This window comes from Pongo pygmaeus, chromosome 4, assembly GCF_028885625.2.
Source record: "Pongo pygmaeus isolate AG05252 chromosome 4, NHGRI_mPonPyg2-v2.0_pri, whole genome shotgun sequence".
In the NCBI taxonomy this organism is placed as follows: Eukaryota; Metazoa; Chordata; class Mammalia; order Primates; family Hominidae; genus Pongo; species Pongo pygmaeus.
In genome coordinates, this window is record NC_072377.2 from 137,636,756 (window position 1) to 137,651,939 (window position 15,184).

Here is a 15,184-nt window from a genome sequence, read left to right on the forward strand (position 1 = left end):
GCAGAGGATACAGTCCAGCAGGGTCAGGGCCCAATAGCAGGGCTACAGTTCTTAGGAAGGACACACGGGGCCAGGGGCGGTGGCTCACACCTGTAATCCCAGTACTTTGGGAGGCCGAGGTGGTTGGATCACTTGAGGTCAGGAGTTCGAGAACAGCCTGGCCAACATGGTGAAACCCCGTCTCTACTAAAAATGCAAAAATGGAGTTGTGGTACGCACCTGTATCCCAGCTACTCGTAGGCTACTCGTAGGCTACTCGTAGGCTAAGGCATGAGAATCACTTGAATCTGGGAGGTAGAGGTTGCAGTTAGCCGAGATCATGCCACTGCACTCCAATCTGGGCAACAGAGCGAGACTCCATCTCAGGAGAAAAAAAAAAAAAAAAAAAGGACACATGGACATGGATGCTGCTCTTTCAGGCCAGTCCCTTGTGTGTCTTCTACTTAGCACCCGCTTTGTTCCTAGTGGACCTACATGTGCTATCATTGGTCATTTTCTCCTCCTGGTGAAAATGTGGATTGACGTCCCTACCTCCCTTTCACACTGGGCCCTTGGGGGACAAGCTGGGCAGTGTGTTAAAGGGTTTCTTTAGAGGTTCTGGGGATGTCCCCTTCATGCTGTTTTCTTGGGCCTTTTTCTTCTTTCATAGGCAGAGCTGATGGTGAGTAAACTTCCCTTTTCTTTAGCTCTATTTGTGTTAAAATGGCCCAGTTTACACTTCACCAAAACCGTGGAATCATGTGGACACTTTGTTAGGGCCCCTCATGGGCCCTGGAGGTGGAGCCTCATGTTAGGGTGGACGTGCCTCTGCTCTGAATCTGCAATGGGCCAAGTGCAAAGCTGTGTTGTCAGTGCCAGATGGCCCAGTGATAGTGAGGGTACTGGTTTTGCAGGGCTGTCGTAAAAAAGTACTACAGCCTAGGTGGCTTAAACAACAAAAGTTTGTTCTCTCACAATTCTAGAGGCTGGAAATCTAAGATCAAGAGGCCAGCAGGGCTGGTTCCTTCTCAGGACTGTGAGAGAATTGGCTTCACACTTCCCTCCTGGCTTCTGGTAGTCCCAGGCATTCCTTGGCTCATGGAGAGCCATCTCCCAGTGTCTCTTCACATAGTCTTCCCTCTCTGCAGGTCCCTGTGTCCAGATATCCCCTTTTTATAAGGACGCCAGATTAGATTAGGGCCCACCCTAATGACCTCATTTTAACTTAACTCTAAAGACCTTATTTCCAAATAAGGGGATATTCTGAGGTGCTGGAGGTTAGGACTTCAACATATCTTTTTTAAGGGGACACAAACCATTACAGCCCCCTTTGCCTGTGGGTTTCTCGGGGACTTCCAGGGCACACGTGCTCAGGCAGGGCCGTGTTGGCTGAGGGTTTCTAGGATTGCCCTTGGAGCAGGCCCAGCATCTGGCCTGCCAGGAAGGGCTCTGGGCTTGAGGGAAGGATGCTAAGGAACTGTGTTGAGAATTGTTGGGGCAGCTCCACCTTCCCAGACTCTTCGCTGTTCTCCCTACCTCCGTGTCCCCCCAGTTCCTCAATGGGCAGTTGCGTAAGGATGCTTGGGAGCAGAACTGGTTGCATGACTGGCTTCCTGGAGTCTCCACTATGGGAGTCCTGGGAAAGTTCCAGAGAACTTGTATGCAGATCACATCCAAATGTGCATGAACCCACCCTCCTACTTGGCCTGTATATACGTGCCAAGAATCAGGCTGATCTGCGTTCTGGAGGGATGGGAGGGGCCTCGCCTGTTGGTCCGGGTTTGCATCGCTTGACCTGTAAATTCTGAAAGACAGTGGTTGGTGACCTCCTCTACCTCTCCTCCCAGGACCGGGGTGGTCAGGGCTTAGCCCCAGGTGGCCTGGCCTCTGCTGCATGTCTGTTCTCTGCTGTGTGTCGTGCAAGGTGTTTTTCTGCATGTTGTTCACAGGAGTTGAGTAAATTATGAGGACATCAACTCTAAAATGTAGCCTTGGCTTCAGAAACGTCGGACAAAATGGCAACAACTGAATTTCAGATGTAGAGCTCGTTGCATTTAACATTTATGAGTGGCAATAAAAGGGAAGGTTGGAATCGTATCTGCAGTTCCCAACCACAAGCCATAATTTTACACGCTCAAACATCTGTTTTAAGATTGTAGCAGAGAGTGCTGGGTAATTGGCTCCCTTTTGTCCTAGGCCCATCAGTTAGGCCCCATCAACTTTATTATAAATTCTCAGGGATTTATTAGTAAACAACATTTGGGGAGCCTGATGCTGCCGCACTGTAGCCAGGGAGCTTGAAGTGTCTGAGTTAGGGCCTATGCATCAGTGCTTTCCTGGGCAGTCAAGAGCTTCTAACCCAGGGAGCCTCTACTTCTCAAGAAGCCCCTGGGGCAGGAGGGAGAGGGAGAGAAGCTAGAAGGTGCAGCTTCCTGGGAAGGAGGTTTGTTCCCACAGCCTGACCTGCCCTGGGGGCCGGTCTTGCGAGATTTGGGCGCAGAGGTGTCTGGTGGGACAAAGGTGGTCTCATCCTGGCTTCACCACAGGTAAGCTGGGTGATGACAGGCAAAGCGTTTATGTTTTCTGTGCCTCAGTTTCCGTATCTATAAAAATGGAGATAATACTCCTATTTCCTGAGGTGATTGTGGAGATTAACATGAACATGTGTGAGGGCTCAGCACTGTCTGGGCACACGGAGAGACCCGGCAGGTGGGATATTAGTACCAGGGAAATGAAAGGAGAAGGCGGAACTAAATAGCTGGAGAAGGAGATGGCTGTCTGCAGGAGCACTGGGGGGCCCTGGGGGGCTGACAGAGCTGCTTCACCTACAGTTCCATGTGGCTTCCAGGTGTGGGCCTATCAGGAGGGGGAAGTTGCTGACTGTACCTCCGTGTCAGGGCTGGGAGAGTGGGCGGTGTCCCTGCACTGCCTGGCCTCTGCTAGCTCTGCAGGCCTCATTCTAGCCCTTAGGTGGTCCCGGTGCATCCGCAGCCCTTTGCCCAACCTCTTGTCCACCTGCCAGACCACCACCCTGCCTCCACTCCTTCAGGGGTGCTGAGCAAGGCCTAGTGTGGACTGTGGCTGGCTGCAGGGGACTCCCATGGGTGGGTGGTTCTTCTTAAGGAGGGCTGGGGGTAGGGTCTGGCCCAGTTTACTTATTTGTATGGTGGGGCACTCACAGGACAGGAGGGTAGTGGGAAACCAATTGGTCTGCAGGTATGAACATCAGGGTTTGCGTGGAGGGATTGCCTGGCTGGGGGCCTCTCTCTTGGGTTTATTGGCCTTGGCACAGCCTGGCTGGCTGGCCTGCCTGGAAGAGCTGAAGCTGGAGCAATTTCTCTGGGAGGTGCATGTCCCAGGATGGCTGCTCTCAGCCTGGGCCAGAGACGGGCTCAGCTTTCCTGTTCATGACCAAAAGCTCCAAACTGGCCTCCCTGGGTGGGGTGATGAGGAATCCCAGTCTGCCACAGAGCACCTGAGGGTAATGGGATCCCAGCAACAAACACACGGCCTGCTGTGTAGCTCAGACAGCCCTGAGCCTGAATCCCCACTCCCCTGTGACCCAGCCCTGGAGCCTCCAATTAACCTCTCTAAACCTCAGCGTCTTCATTTATGAACTGGGAGTAATAATAGAATCCACCTGTGAAGATTGAACAAGCTAATGCATGGCAAATGCTTAGTGCCACACCTGTCACTAAGCACTAAATCAGTGTTAGCTGTTCTTGTTCATCAGGTTAAATGAGGCGTTGGCATTCAGTGGGAGATAAACCTAATCCGGGCTTCTTGGTGAGGCTTAAAGAACACAGCCTCTTGAGTTGCATGAGGCCTGGTTCAAATCCTGCCTCTACCGTCTGTGTGACCTTGGGGAAGTTACCGCCTCTGGGGCTCCATGTCCTCCTCTGTAAAGTGAGCGTAAGAATATGACCTATCTCATAGGGTTATTGTGAAGATTAAATGAAACTGTCTCAGTAAATGTAAGTTTTGTTGTTATTAATAGTATTAGTCACATTCAAAGGAACTTTTTTTTTTTTTGAGCCTGCTTCTCCACTCCGACATGTCCTGGCCCAGTGTCCAGCTTCATGAGGGGGTGTGGGGGCAACCCTGTCAGTGTTTGGCATAAGAGGTGAGGATCCCCTGAGGCCAAAAAATTCACCCACAGTTTCCCTGGGATCAGCATGTATCCATGTATCCTCTCACCCCCAACTCCAAACTGCCCAGGGAAGCCTTGAGTCTCAAGGCACAGCCAGAAGCTGGTGTAATTCGTGTTCAGGTCCTGGCAGGTCCAGGAGGGAAATGGTATTTTTTTGCCCCAAATAGGAAATTAGTGGCAGGAGAGGCCAGCTTGGCAGAGAGCTTGTGCCACGTTGTCTGCCAGCTGGATTCAGAGGCATTCTCACTGGCAGCTGGAGCTCTGGTCTCACCCAAGAAATAAACCTGCGTGTCCCCCCCCGCACCCCAGGGTGAATGCAGTGCTGCCCTCAGCCTTTGGGTGCCCCTGGGAATGACTACCCTGAGAGGTGCCAGCTTCTTCCTGTTACAGCCCAGGAAAGTGCACCAGGCCTCTGTTTTCCACCAGCAATAAGACTTTGTCTTGTGTGATCTCAAAGGCCTTGGAACAGGCCAGGGCCTCACCAGTAGGTGAGGAACAGTGACTCAGTGTCTGAGGTCCTGCCCCAGCCCACCTTCTACCTGAGTGAATCGGAGCATGCTCCCCAGTGGCTTCTGGTGTGCTTTGAATCAAACCCTCCCTCTTCACCAAGGAGATCTGGGTCTGGCCTCACCCTGACCCACTGTCTTCCTCCTCCCCTGGACTCCGGCTCCCCGAGCCTGCCTTTTATTCCTTGAATGTGCCCATGATTGGTTCTGAGTCAGGGGCTTTGTGTAGCAGTTTCCACTCCCTGGAAGCCTCCCCACACACACTCTTCTGCCTCCCTTCCTCACTTCCTTCAGGTCTCTGTTTCTCCCCAGAGAGACTTTCCTTGATTTCCCTCTGCAAGAATGGCCTCACCAATCTCTCTTTTCTATCACCCCGTTTCCTTTACAGGTCTTATCCCAAAAGGCGCAGAGTGAGGGGATTGAGAGGAAGGCCTTAAACCTAGACACACCTGGGGTGGCTGTTCTTGATCTCCCTGTTCACTGGCTGTGTGACCCTGGACAGGCTACTTACTCCCTCTGTGCCTCATACGTAAAGTGGAGATAATAACAGGACTTTCCCTTAAAGGACTAAGTGAGTTAATCCATGTGAAATGCCGAGAATCGTGCTTGCTGGAGAGTCAGTGCTCAGGAAATAAGAGCTATTATTATCACAGTCTATACTTCGTTACTGGTATTGCAGCTGCTGGACTATAAATTCTAGGAGCAACCACATCTAACCTGTTCACTGCTGTACTCCAGGATATCAAGGGTGCTCAATAAATGCCCACTGAATAAACCAATGGTGCCAAGGTGATCACAGTGAATAGCAGAGCCTGGCCTTAGGTGCAGAGAGGCTTGTTCTGGGGCTTGAACTTTGTTCATTCCACACTGACAGTCCTAGGTCAAAACATTTCAGATTATTTTTACTCAAATACTGTGGTTCAATTTTATGCTATCCCTCAGAAAAATGATTTATAAAACAAAAGGGCGTCCCTCCTGCCCACTCAGGCTTGGCACCGAGCTCTGCTGTAGCAGGAGCGTCTTGGTCACAGTGGTGGAGGTGAAATGGGGCAGGGGGCAGAAGTCAGCCTGGCCTTCCCTTGCCCTTCACAAAGGCTATCTGCCATAAAAGGAGACCCGCCCCGGTGTGTGGGGTGGGGAGTGCTGGGAACTGTTGGCTCTGCCTTCTGGTGCTCGGATTCCCATGGGGGTCTGCACAATGGCCTGAACTTTACCCCTGGTGTCCACTGCAGCCCAGCCTGGTGCTTTGGCCCTGGGAGATGAGTAGAGAGGGGCCTTTGGGGCAAGGATGGCAGGTGCTTTGGAAGATGGGCCCGTGTCCAGTTTTTCTGAGGGGCGAATGGGAGAAGGGGCTGGCAGTGTGGCCCTCAGGGTGTGCCTGGCCCACTGAGTGGGAAAACACTCAGAGGTGTTGGCGTCTGCCTCCTGGGCAGGAGGGAGACAGGTGGCTGAGCCCACTTTGGCTACCTCATCTTGGACACTTCATGTGACCTCTGAAAGCCTCAATCTTGGGTGGAAATAGACATCTGTCTTGTTATCTCCTCTCCCCTCTCCATCTGCCATACTTTTAGGCCTGCGGCAGCACCAGGACCTAGAATTCCACAGTTCAGAAACCATCTAGGCACGTGAACTGGAGTCTCCCCTCTTGGCGGCACCCCTGCCCGTCACGAGTGGCACTCAAGCCCCCACATAGATGTGGGAGCTGCACCCCTTTTCTTGTCCCCTCTGGGAAGGGACACTCCGCAATACTCTGCCCCTTCCTAAGAATTCCTTTTTTATAACATAAGTGTTAAAAAGGCTGGAGAGTGTCTCCTCCATCGTCTTTTCTACAGGCAGGAGGGGTGACAGGGTGGCTAGATGAAGGGCCCACTTGGCCATGTCTTAGTAAGTTCTGCTCAGGTTGCCTAGGTGCTCTTTTTAGAGTGGGACTTTCTTCCCAGTGTCCTGAGTTTTGGGGTTCAATCCAAATTCCAAATCAGGAAAATCCCATCTACCATCATTGACTGCTTTGTCAGGAGATCAGCCTGGCCAAGTAATAATTTATTGGAGGGGAGGGGCTTCCCCCTTCCCGCTTCCTCCCTCCCCTTCTATCTTCTCCCCCTCTTCCTATCTCCCCACTTGGCTGGAGTGTCAGAGCATGCAACTACTAGAACACCTCATTCACTCCACAAACATGTACTCACTACCTGCTGTGAACAAGACTCCCATTTCTGCCTTCTTTAGCTTGAGGTCCATTGGCAGAGGGTTTGGGGAGAGCCACGTTAGGAGCCCAGGGGAGTGGAGCTCAGGCCCTCACCCTTCCCTGTCTCTTCTCCCCAACTCTGAACTCAGTGTCCCTAAGACTTAGGGGCTGCTGGCCCACGTCCAAGCCTCCTCATTACTAACGGGACTGCAGCTTCATTTGTTTGATTTATGTTTAATATTCTACTGGTTTATACCTTTTCTCAGCAGCTTATGATCCATAAACCCGTCTCTCTGGACTTAGATTTGGAAGGCCTGTGTCTCTGGGGGCCATTTGGATTTTACAAAATTTTTAAAGTAACCGGGGGTCTAAACTCTATCCTGGCTCAACATATTCACACCTGTTCCCTGATACTCAGCCCCATCGGGAGCCAGTGCCCAGCACACGCTCCCCCAACATTTTGTGATTCCCTTGTACGTTCACGGGCAGGCTGAGATGGGGACCATGGCGGTATCTCAGTTGTGTTCTTTTTCCTTGCTCTAGGTCCTGTCTGCTGGGCACTGGCAGGTCCCATGGGCCCTGCTGACTCTGGCTCCAATTCTGAAGGGCACTGTCATCTCTCCCTGGAGCCACTTTCTAGAGTACTTCAGGTTCACCCATGTGGCCCTGAGCTCTTGCAGAAGTAGAAAGGTCCCTCTTCCTTGTTTGTGTTTGATTCAGCTGTGCGGTCCTGTAGTCAGGTGTTTGGGGTCCTTTAGCGCCATGGCGTTTGCATGAGAGAGGCTCTCAGGTTTCAATTTCTAGCTCTCTCCTTTCTTGCACCCAGGTTGAATCACCAGGGACAGAGCTGGCCATGCCTCCTCTCTTACTGGCAGGTTTGTCTCTGGGTCCGGTTCATCGTGCCTGGCCCTTTTTGTCTCAGGACAAGTCCTCTCCTGGGAGAGGCCTCAATGTCTCAGCAGGTGGATACCTGGAGGCTGTCATTCCAGGCTGTGAAGACTGCCATTCATGAGCCCAGCCAGGGTCACCCTGAAACATCTCTCCATACACTTTAGGCTTTAGGGGGTTGTTTAGGGATGATATTTTTCTCTGAAGAATGTCGAGGGGCCTGCAAGATGAAGGCTGCATGTATGGGTGGGGACAGGTAAGGGAAGATGGAGCTGCCCATGGATGGGTAAGTGATTCTGGTTTAGTGGACCCTAGATTTCTTAGAGAAATGCCTAATGCTAATTGTCCTATGGTCACTGGTGTTCCTTAGAGGGGCCTCAAAAGTGTGTCTGGGAAAGTGCTGGGTTGTACGTCCCTGAGGATATGGGTAAGTGGCCCTGAGCTATTGTATTAGGATTCTCCTGAAAGACAGAACCAGTAAGAACCAGTAGGAGGTAAGGAAGGAAGAGAGAGAGAAAGAGAAAGAAGAAAGAAATGTGGGAGGGAATTTATTAGGGGGATTGACTCACATGATTATGGAGGCTGAGAAGTCCCACTCCAGGTTGTCTGCAAGCTAGAGACCCTGGAATGCTGCTAGCATGGCTCAGTCCGAATCTGAAAACCTCAGACCAGGGGAGCTGATGGTGCAACTCTCAGCCTGAGGTCCAAGGCCTGAGAAACTGGAAGGCCGCTGGTGCAAGTTCCAGAGTCAGAAGACCAGAGAGACTGGAGTTCTGATGTCTAAGGGCAGGAGAAAACGGATGTCCTAGTTCCAGTGGGGAGAGAGGGTGAGCTCCTCTTTCCTCTGCCTTTTTGTTCTATCCAGGCCCTCAGTCATTTGGATAGTGCCTGCCCACATTGGGTGAGGGCGGATCTTCCTTATTGGGTCCATTGATTCAAATGCCAATCTCTTATGGAAACATCCTCACATACCCAGAAATAATGCTTTACCATCTGACTTTCCCTTAATCAGTCAAGCAGACACCTAAAATCAACCATCACAGACATCCAGTCTCACTCAAGGGAGTTATAAATGAAGGGTTGGTGTCAAGAGTCAGTCTTGGGCCACTGGGGACTGACTTAAGACAGGCTGTCTTAGGGAGAGCATTGACCTATGACATTAAGACCCTGATCTTGTCCTTGTTCATTGTTTATTTATACAGTAATTTTTCACTGAAGATGAATGATGAGCAAAATAGATGCTAGGGCTCCTGGACTCTACTGGGGACAGACACTTAATAACCACACATATGAAAGCATTGCTGTAAACTGACAAATGCTATGAGGAAAATGTACATGGGCAGGGAGCCTTCCACCATGGGAAGGCATGTTTAAGCTGAGAACCTGAAAGATGACCTTGAATTAATTGAGCAAGAAGGGTGGGGTGCCTGTGTGGGTAACGATGAGAAAGAACACACACATCCAGGCCTCAGACTTAGCCAAGAGGACTTGGGGCTTCCTTTGGGCAACAGGAATGATGAGGGGAACAGTTTGCTTATGCAGTGTGACCCTGTTCACTCCCACTTACCCTTTTGGGTGGGCTGTGGCTTCTCTGGAAATGATGCCCAGTGTTCTGCTTATGGGAAAAATCATTAGTGTTCAGAATAAGTTTCTTGGCCAGCTGAAGATATCCTTTTTGCTTTGCTTTATTCATTGTTATGAATTGCAATCAAAGACAGTTTAATGGTGAAATTGCTATAAAATGGCAGAGAAAACATTTCTTTGGGTATTAGTTTTGTTTTAGTAAATTACAAAGTAGTGATTTAACTTGCCACCTTCAGGATTATTTCTGCCTCTCAGTGGGGTAATATAATCAGCGAGATCTACTACAGCCCTCATTTTCTAGAGAACACAGATAAATAATCTCCCAATATGCTCTTGAGCAAACTAAATTACCTGTGACATTTGATATCCCCCATACGGAACCAAGGGATGTCACTTGGAGCGTGAGGGTGTTTGTGGAGGATGCTAGAGATTCATGGGAATTCTGCAGCAAAGGAGACAGTGGATTAAAGATGGAAATTGGGTCCCAATGGAGAATCACTTGAAAAGGGTCCCTGCATGTGTAAATATATGCAGGAGTTTTCCAATGGCATTGCTGCACCAAGGCTGGGAGTCAAATTTAGCTATGTCTGCAGTCACATGGGAGTCCAGAGAAATGGAAGGAGGCTGGAGCACAGCCAGCCCTCTCATGATACAGGCTATTTGTGCATCACGAGCTTTCCAGCTGACATTTTAGTATATGTGCTGCCACAGTGACCACATGGCTGTTTATTTTTTTAAATTTTTTTGAGACGGAGTCTCTCTCTGTTGCCCAGGCTGGAGTGCAATGGTGAGATCTTGGCTCACTGCAACCTCCACCTCCTGGGTTCAAGTGATTCTCCTGCCTCAGCCTCCTGAGTAGCTAGGATTACAGGCTAGCCTGCCACCATGCCTGGCTAATTTTTTTTTTTTTATTAGTAGAGATGGTGTTTCACCACGTTGGCCAGGCTGGTCTTGAACTCCTGACCTCAGATGATCTGCTTGCCTTGGCCTCCCAAAGTGCTGGGATTACAGGCATGAGCCACCATGCCTGGCCGCACATGGCTATTTAATACACATTTTCTGAGTCTCTACTATGTGCCTGTTGGACACTGCTGGGGTAATAGGTTCCACATCTGTCCTCTGCAGAGCTCAGAGTGTGGAAGGGCACTGAAACTTGAGTACCACCAAGTATGTTGTTCATAGGACAGAATGGGGGCCAGGGATCATTCTGCCTGGGGGTGGGAACGCTTCACTGAGCTAAGGGTCTGGCTGAGCCTTGAAGGCTGTAAGAACTATTCTAAGCAGAGAAGGGAAGGGAAGGAAGGACAGTCCAGGCAGAAGGGACATCATGGGCAAGGGTGCAGAGGTGTGAAGTCCTGCTGTTGTTGAAGGCAGTGGGCAGGTGCAGTTTCCAGAGGGTGCTCTTTGAGGGGGAGAGAGTGGGAGGAGGGTGGGACCCGATGGTGAGGGGTCTTGAATGATAACTCAGACTCAGCTCCTCCTCATGGGCCTGTCTTCAGGATGGAATAGTTTCGAGATTTTGGAGGAACCTGTCTGAGACCCATCTGTTCAGCCTAATTCCGTATCTAGAGGGGCTGTCTGTGGGAAAGAGAGAGAGGGAATGGTTACAGAGTGGGCAGTGGGTAACCTGGGACCTCATCTACTGCATCACTTTTACTGATACCCTATGTGGCTTTGGGTAAATCACTCAGCCCCTTTGAGCCTCAGTTTTCTCATCTGTAGAATGCAACAGTAACTCGCATCTTCCCTTCCCGTTGGCTGCTGTGAGAGTCCAGTGAAGTCACGGGAGCCCCAGGTACACAGAATGAGGCAGTCTCTGTCCCAGGGATAGGTGTCTCTGTGTTTTCCCTGCCTTCTCTGCTGGTCCTGGGGAAGAAAAGGTTTGCCTGAGAGAGGAGCTCCGACTGAGCAATGGTGAAGCTAGTGAAGAGGCAGGCTGGCTGGGTGGTGTCCTGGAGCCTCACTGCTGAGAGGAGCTAACACTGCCTGGATTGTGTGAGAAGTGGGAGAAGACTGCGGTGACAGAACAGCTCTCTCTGCAAGTGGCTGGAACAGATGACCTTGAGGGGCTTCTAGGGAGTGGGATAGCCTTCTGAGGGGCAAAGTTCAGTATACAGAGGGTGACTAGAATGGTTGGAGGAGGCCAGCCTGGCAACCATGGGGCCTGGGCTTTGCTGAAAGGGGTGCGCAAATTTGGGGCTAGACCTTATTTGCTCAGGACAGTGGAGGTCATGTGAGTCATCTTCAGTACGCTTTGCTTTCTGTCCTTACCATGGTGCTTGGCTGTTCTTCTGACTAGCTGCCAAGCAAATAGTTAGCAAATGTCAATTCGAAAAGGTCCCAAATGGTTAGGGTGGCCTCATGTCTTGGTCTGGACTTAAAATAATGGTGGTAGGGTCTAGAGCTGCATTGGCCAGTGTGGTAGCCACTAGCCACATGTGGCTATTGAGCATGTGGAATGTGCCTGGACTGAATTAGGATATGCTGTAAACATAAAGGTACACACTGGGTTTTGATGACTTTGTACAAAAAATATAAGCTGAGTACATGGTGAAATAATATTTTAGATATATTGGGTTGAGTGAAATGAAATATATATAAAATATAGTATTATAATTTCACCTGTTTCTTTTTACTTTTTAACATGGCTACTACAAAATTTAAAATTAAATGTGATTTGCACTATATTTCAATTGGGCAGTGCTGGTCTAGAGGCTGAAGGGAGGAAGCATTGTAGATGAAGAGCTCTTTGCATCTCCAAAGAGGACTTCCTCCTGCCTAGACTGGGCACTTGAGTGGCAGCTGCTCTGGGAAGCTGGGCACTCAGTTAATAGCAGCCCCACATGGGTGGTTGTTCTCCTCTTCTGCTTTCTGAGCCTTCTAGGAAACTGTCTCTGGGCCAGGCAGTGATGGGGCTGGGATAGCCAGAAAGTGTTGAGGATCCCAGACAGAGAGCATATTCAGGCCTACAGAGGAGGTTACTGCATGGCCGTTATTCATAAAGGCTCCTATTCATTACACAGAGGTCTCTCTGGATGGGGAGCAGCTCATATTCATTCCTATAGCCACAAAACCTGGCACAGATCCTTCATACAGTAGGCTGACTGGATGGATAGGTGGATGGTGGCAGGATGGTTTTTTGAGGACACAAATGAAACATAGAGACTAAAGACAGTGCAGCTGGATGAATGGTGGTTGGATAAGGCTCAGAGAGATGGACAGTTGGGTGGCTGGGTGAAAAGATGAATGAATGAAGGGGTAGATGGAGATAGAGGATGTTGAATCTGGGGGCGGATAGATGAAAGGAAGATGGATGGATGGATGGATAAATAGATGGAATGGGTAAAAGGAAGATGGATGATTAGGCAGCTAGATAATTGAATGGTGGGTTGATGGAGGACGGAAAAAGAATGAAGAGGCTCATCCCAACACAAGCAAGCATTGGTCAAGTTTTGTTGAAGACATTTTACCTCTTCTGCTCAGCATGCAGCACGTTTCCCTAACTCTTTTTGTTTTGCTCAGACATGTCTGGAGCTTCTCCAGGCTTTCATTGGATTCTCTGGAGAGTTCTCATTGCCATGGCTGTGCTAATCAAGTCTCTCTCTCTAATTAGAACTGTCAGCTCCCTGGTGGGCCGCCTCTGTCATTTTGAGGGTTGGAGAGCAGGTTGACAGGCTGGGACATGTGTATGAGGGTGCAGATGATGTGTTTGTTAGACTGTCTGGGAAATTCTTTATGACAATCATTGTTTTATACAAATATCATAGGATTCTCCAAATAATCAAGGAATCAAGAGTGTGAGAGAGAAAGAGAGAATAGAAAGCGACTCGAAGGATTCTGAATGAATGGGATAGGGGAGAGAAGATAGAGATTTCTTTTTACAGCCCTATTCCTGATGTTTGTTGGAGTATAATAACTGCCTTCACATGTGCAGACATGACTATGACCTTCCAGAAAGTCCTTTCTCTGACAGCCCATTCTCCTTTTTCATGTCCTAGAAGGCCACATGGAAAGCCTGAGTCTCAGAACAAAGTACTGCCTTGGCATTTCTGGATTTGAGTGGTTTCTCTGGAGGTGGCAGGAGTGGGTGCTGAATAGGAAGCTCATAGCCTCTCTAGTGACAGGGATCCAAACAGTACAGAGGAGAGAACAGTCATTCATTGTCAGCTAGTGAGGCTGCATCACTGCCTAGGACAGTGGTTGGGGGCGCCTGAATTTTCTGCATCCGCAAAGGCTTTAATCATTGTGATCAGCAGTCAGCTCATCACCATTAATTGAATTACATTCTGAACAAGCTTCCTGGAGAGGTTCCACTGCAAATGGTGCAGAAGGACGGCTGGAGCCCTTCTGCACACCACAGCTTGTTCTGCATGCTGGGGCATAGTCTGAATGTGTAGTTGCCAGCAGTACTTTTCTCAGAAGTTCAAATCTTTCTCTAGCTCCCTTTCCTCTTATTTTTAAGATTAAAAACCACCAAATCTCATCCTCAATACCCTAAGTAGCAAACAAATCACTTTCCCTACTGTATAATTGAAAGAAAACTGGACCTCCTTTTATTAATACAATCTCAGTACAATTAAGCATCCAAAGGAAATGCACAAGGCCCTGGAAGCCTTGCGAGGGTCATGAACAGCGTTGCTGAAGGTTTCCTTAGGGGGGTTGTCAATGGGGAGTTATTTGGCAAATTTCCTAAATGTTCTCTCTTACCCATTTATTTCCTTGATGCCTGGATTTTCTAGCAACTGCTGAGCTCTCCGCTTTCTCTTCAAAATGCTCAGTCTCTGGGCTGGCTTTCTTCTCTCTGGCTCTGGCCAAGACCGTTTAAGCAACTCCCAGCTCCAAAGTTTTGTTTTCCTTCCAGCAAAGGCAAGCTCATCCTTATGCAGATGATTTAGACTCTGGCTCATTCCTGTTCTCTTTTGGTTTCTCACCCTGATCAGTCTGATGAAGGGAGCCCGCCAAGCAGGTTTGGCCAAACGTTCCTCGGGTAATTCTAGCTTTTGGATGTGCAGGCTGAGCTACGAGTGGCAGCCTCTGGAAGATGAAGGCTGAGGTGGAGAGAAGTCAGGGATGCTGAATGAGGTGCTCTCAGAGTGCTCCTGGCATCCTGAGATTTCACCTTTAGAAATGTGTTAGAAAATTGTCCTCGAGTAACAGAAGCCCACTTATACTAGTTCATTGCAAAAGTTATTATAAAGACATAGGAGTTGGTTTCAGAGCCTAAGACCAGGAAGGAAGCTGGAACTCGGGAATGGGCTGAGACTAGAACCTGGAAAGCTGTCAGTTTCCTCGCTTCCTCCCTTGCTCCCTCCCTCTCCTCCCTCCCTCTCCTCCTTTCGATTCTTCTCTCTCCCTCCCCCCTTCCACTTCCTCTCTTCTCTCTCCTCCCCTCTTTTTTCTCTGTAGACTAGCTTTCTCTGGCCATAACGGGGAAGATGGCCACCCCACACTCTTTGAGCTTTACTTGGCTCTCAGTTCCAGTCACACAAGGAAGTTAATAACTGAGTCTACCTGGAGAAGATTCTCACTGACCCACCTTGGGGCATGTAATCTTCCCAGATAATAGGTCCTGTCACCTCTGGCCAGGGAGATGTGCTTCTGAGGTGCACACATGGCTGCTGTGACCCACACTTGTGGTGTGGGAAGGCAGTTTTCAGGACAATGGGATGACCCATGGGCTGGGTGAGTCATCCCTTTAAGGTGTTTCCCGCAGGAGGCACTTATGTGACAAATACATCACCCAAGTGGGGGAAATGCTTATGGGGCTCCTGTTGCTATTAATGTGGCTAATCAGACTACATAGGATTTTGCACTATTGTCTGAGCAGTTTTCCATGTTATTACAAACATTTTATAATAGAGACTTTAAATGACTTTATTACAAATTACTTAATAA

General features: G+C 49.4%; 1 long non-coding RNA gene across 1 annotated transcript in view; it reads left to right on the forward strand.

Moving 5' to 3' along the window:
* LOC129036393 (uncharacterized) overlaps window positions 1–15,184 on the forward strand; it is a 107,011-nt gene that overhangs the window by 856 nt on the left and 90,971 nt on the right. The gene's annotated exons all lie outside the window — the stretch shown is intronic.